The sequence below is a fragment of the Erpetoichthys calabaricus genome, chromosome 1, assembly GCF_900747795.2.
Source record: "Erpetoichthys calabaricus chromosome 1, fErpCal1.3, whole genome shotgun sequence".
Lineage (NCBI taxonomy): Eukaryota > Metazoa > Chordata > Cladistia > Polypteriformes > Polypteridae > Erpetoichthys > Erpetoichthys calabaricus.
Window position 1 is genome coordinate 273,220,052 of NC_041394.2, and position 5,646 is coordinate 273,225,697.

The following is a 5,646-nucleotide window of genomic DNA, read 5'->3' on the forward strand; positions in this document are numbered from 1 at the left end:
AAGAATACCATGCAACCATGTCTCCTTTTCTTTAAAGAAATATTTAATACATTTACTACACCTGCAGGAGATTATTCTAGAGAAATCATTTAAACTATAGTTGACTAACATTACATTAAAATGGCTTATGTATAATTGTAATACACGTACAGGCATCAAAATTCATTTATACTTTTTAAATGACACTCGGAACATCCCTGCTAACAATTTGTTCAATTTTTTTTCCTATATCAATATTTATCTAAATTTATTTCCCTTGGTAATATAAATAAAACATACAGTATAAATAGATAAATTCTATTTCACAGTTAATCAATCAATTTTTTAACTCTTTTTTTTTTTTATTCTTGGTCAGTATTCAGATGAGCTGAAGTAGTCCCAGCAATCCTAATAAGGCAGAAACCAACCTTGAATTGCATGCCAGTGTTGCCTAAAGCTATCCTAAGGCTGATTCTGAGTCACCAGTCAATCTGACAGCATGGCTTTGCACTGGAAGATGAAACCAGAGGCTCCACAAGAAGCCAAAGTGGGCACACAGAGTATGTAATCTCCACACAAAAGGCAGGGGATCGACTGTGGGTTTGAGTGCTATGAAGTTGCATTAGTTTCTGCTGTGCCACAATAAAATCAGATTCACTTGTTGTTTTTTTACTTTGCTGAGAGTATATTTTATTTTCACTTGCAGGGCTGTATGATAGCCCCTCTTATCCATTTAGTTATTTTGGAAGTCATTTGATCCATTGCGTGGACCTTGGGTATCATGCAGGTACCATCCAAAGACACAATAATTCACACCCAAGTTTGAAGCAGTTAGTTAACCTCACTGTGACACAGTTAGGATACGGATCTGACAGTGACAGATCTAGGACTAGGACCTTAAGTTTGAACCACAGTACCTCCCTCCTGCGAAAACAATTCTACAATACTGCCAGCACTAGCATCACTTCTACAGCAGAGGCCCTTTAGATATGGTGGAGATAGGGGAGGTAGATCAGGGGCATTCCTTGGTCTACAAGTCAATCAAAAGTTAATCATCCATTAGAGATTTCTATCAAATGGAAAATTCAATCTTGCCCAGCACATTCACCGTCCCATGAAACAAATAATAATGTTATACCTGGAGTACTGAACTGTCATTAGTCCATTTTGATGTTAGGTTCCTGTAGTTCATGGTTCAACATTTACTTTACATAGCAACATTCACAGTTAATACCATTGTAGCCTGCTTTATGGTATAAAGTGGACAAGAAACACTAAAACAACATCAGCAGGGGACTGGATAAGGGTTCATGACAATAAAGTGGCATTGCACACTTCACAATGACCCTCTGTCAGTGCTAGTGTTGGTGTGTGCTGTTATTGACTGGTGTCACATCCAGGGTCATTTTGTGCCTTGTGCCTAGTACTGCCAGGATAGGATCCAGCTGACTGTGGCCTTCAACTGGTTTAAAAATGTAAGGCTGTTTTTTCTCTGTTTGATTTTAGTTAAATTTCTTGATGAAGGGCATGTATTTGATTAAGAATCACTTCCAGCGATCCATTCTTCCAGTATTATATGATTCTACTATGCAGAGGTTTCATTCAGCAGATATTTTTGTAAGCACCTTTCATATTACAACTGCGTGAAAACAACTATAATGGACACAATATGTTCTAAATGCTGAACATGCTACAATATTGTATTTTAATTACAAAAAAAATAGTAATGGAAGGCACAGTTAAATTGTAAATTTCAAATTTAAGATTTACATTTGGAAATTAAGGTCTTAGTAAAAAATCAGGAGTGGTCTCCCCTAGACTTTCTCGTATACTCAGATATGGGGATGGATATTTGAGGAGTAAACCGCAAGACAATGATTATATTTTTATATTATGTACATTAAAGAGCCATCAACAACAAATCAAATCAAATTAATAATATATTGAACAATTATTATAAAAGTAAAGTTGAATAAATCAGACTCTGCGTCCTGAATAAAAGGTAACGTATCTATGTTTTGTACCTAATACTTGTAGCCAAAATTTGGTTGACCTAAATGAAAGCGTACTCAAGTTATTGTGTTTACGTACACACACACAGACAAACACACAGATAATTCGAAAAATTGTATTTTCGGACTCTTAACGGTCTATTTTCGGTCTAAAACGTCGAGATTCATCAAAATCTCGAAATGGAATTTTTGGAAGATTCCAATACTTTCCCTACAAGAAAGTCAGTGAGGTCTAACACGTTGAGGTTCATCACAATTTTGACATCAAATTTTTGGACGATTACAATAGTTTCCTAATACTTCGTATACAAGAAAGTAAAAAGGAAAGCAAGAAATTATTCCTTTATTTAAAAAAAAGTAAATATAAAATTATTTATGGTCCTTAAAATTTCATTAGAATGTACATGTTACAGATTGGTGGTCATTCTAGTAGCAGCTGGAGAAGGAGCTTTGTTCTATGTACAGAGTACACTTTTAAAAATAATGGTTCTTTAATGACACTTCATAGTTCTTTACTGGGTGGTGTGGTTCCTCATTGAACTTTTGCTTGTCAAAGCACCATTTCATGATGGGAAGGGTTCTTTGCATGTGTGCTTTGAAAAACTTCTTAATATGTTCGTGAAATTTACATTTTTAATGTATGGTAACTCAACACACAGCCATTAATGTCTAAACCGTTGGCAACAAAAGTGAGTGCACCCCTACGTGAAAAATGTCCAAATTGTGCCCAATTAGACATTTTCCCTGCCCGGTGTCATGTGACTCGTTAGTGTTACATGGTCTCAGGTGTGAATGGGGAGCAGGTGTGTTAAATTTGGTGTTATCGCTCTCACACTCTCTCATACTGGTCACTGGAAGTTCAACATGGCACCTCATGGCAAAGAACTCTCTGAGGATCTGAAAAAAAGAATTGTTGTTCTACATAAAGATGGCCTAGGCTATAAGAAGATTGGCAACACCCTGAAACTGAGCTGCAGCACGGTGGCCAAGACCATACAGCAGTTTAACCGGACAGGTTCCACTCAGAACAGGCCTCGCAATGGTCGACCAAAGAAGTTGAGTACACATGCTCAGCGTCATATCCAGAGGTTGTCTTTTGAAAATAGATGTATGAGTGCTGCCAGCATTGCTGCAGAGGTTGAAGGGGTAGGGGGTCAGCCTGTCAGTGCTCAGACCATATGCTGCACACTGCATCAAATTGGTCTGCATGGCTGTCGTCCCAGAAAGAAGTCTTTTCTAAAGATGATGCACAAGAAAGCCCACAAACAGTTTGCTGAAGACAAGCAGACTAAGGACATGGATTACTGGAACCATGTCCTGTGGTCTGATGAGACCAAGATAAACTTATTTGGTTCAGATGGTGTCAGGTGTGTGTGGCAGTAACCAGTTGAGGAGTACAAAGACAAGTGTGTCTTGCCTACAGTCAAGCATGGTGGTGGGAGTGTCATGGTTTGGCGCTGAATGAGTGCTGCCGGCACTAGGGAGCTACAGTTCATTGAGGGAACCATGAAGGGTAATATTCCAACATGATAACGACCCCAAACACACCTCCAAGATGACCACTGCCTGGCTAAAGAAACTGAGGGTAAAGGTGCTGGACTGGCCAAGCATGTCTCCAGACCTAAACCCTATTGAGCATCTATGGGGCATCCTCAAACGGAAGTTGGAGGAGTGCAAGGTCTGTGGAAGAGGATTCCAGTGGCAACCTGTGAAGCTCTAGTGAACTCCATGTCCAAGAGAGTAAAGGCAGTGCTGGAAAATAATGGTGGACACACAAAATATTGACACTTTGGCCACAATTTGGACATTTTTCACTTAGGGGTGTACTCACTTTTGTTGCCAGCGGTTTAGACATTAATGGCTGTGTGTTGAGTTATTTTGAGGGGACAGAAAATTTACACTGTTATACAAGCTGTACACTGACTATTGTACATTGTATCAAAGTGTCATATCTTCAGTGTTGTCTCATGAAAAGATATAATGAAATATTTACAAAAATGTGAGGAGTGTACTCACTTTTATGAGATACTGTGGATACAACTATCTTCTGATGTAGCACACAACATAATGCTGATTCTATTCCACAGTGACCCAGTGGATTTTTACATGTCTTATCATACTGGGAATTAGCTTGCTATCCTCAGAAGGGCTACCTGCCATGCACACGAAGATGGTGCCAGTGTGGCTATGGCAGGTGTGCCTTTTTATAGGCTCTACCCATTGCTGGTGCTAACGCTACATGTTTCAGTAGTGTTCTGCCAGCTCAGTCCATGATCTTTGTTTGGCTTTTATACTGCTGCTGTTCTCATTTCTTGCCTTTCCCATTGCTGCCACAGTCAACATCATTGCAATGTCGATAGCACTCTTAGTGTTTAGATCTGGCGTCGACACCTGCGTCGTTGTCGAGACTGTGGTTTTTTTGTGTTTCTATCGACCGTCGTTGGCAGCACTTCGTCCAAATCGAATGTTCACCCACTTCTTGGAGTCGGCAGTCAGAGTATATAAGTCGGGCACACTTCTGTGATCAGTCGGCGTTTGGAGTTCAAGAAAGAAGCATTGGTTCTTCCTTAATCTTTGGATTGCCACAAAGCAACCTGCGAGATTGGAGAAAGGTTGAGAAGAGATCGTGAGAGGAAACGACAACGTCATGAAAACGAGACGGACTGTGAACGGAGAGAAGCAGAAATGCTCCTACACCACCACATAATTATTATTCGGACAGTGATTCCGAGTAGGCCGTTCCTATCGAATCAATGTCCAAGGGTTTTGTTTTGTAATTTTGTTTCCCTTATAAAAAATCATAATGCTGTGCAACGAAGGGCCCAGTTCACGACTGGCAGCCGCGTTTAAACAGGGAGCCCTTCACAGACAACTTTAACACGCGCAACATAGTTGGGCGCACATGGCTAGTAGTTAATAAAAAGCAAGGTCCTGAGCACATTAAAGGTGGAGAAACCAAATATCAAAACCCAAATGAACACAAAGTCAAAATGATCAAAACTTCAAAGTCAAAAGGTCCCAATGCAAACTGGTTGTCCTTTCCCTGTTTTTTTAGGACTTCAGTCATGCTGCCATGCTTTGTTAGGGAGCTTTAAGCAATGTCAAAATGTCACAAAAATGCGACTAGTAAAACAATATGACAGAGTCTGTGCAATTAACTCATAAAATTGCATCCATAAAAAATAGCAAACATTATGATGGCACAAAAATAATATGATGAATAAATAAAAAGAAAAATAACAATAAAGCATTCAAAAATTTCAGGAAATCATTCCAAGAGGAGCCACACATGTACCTAACTTATCGCTAACATTTACATACTCACGGATGCATTCTCTTTTTCTAGCAATAGCTTTGTTCTTTCTGAGAAAGATGTGACCCAAATATTCTAAAGAATAATCTTTGTGAGTTCTATTGAATATGCAAGCTTGAGATTGTCTTGTAATCTTGAAAGGCCTGAAATGCAAAACAAAAAATCTCCAAAGAGACGCACAACACATAGCACATATTAAAAGTCTCTAAAAGACAAGAACAAAACAAAATAATCTTACAAAACTTAAACATGAAAGAGGGCGGCAGAAAGTACAGCTGCTGAAAGTTTGCTAATGCCACCGGCAATGTGGCAACTGCTATCTTTCATAATCATCTCTGGTGA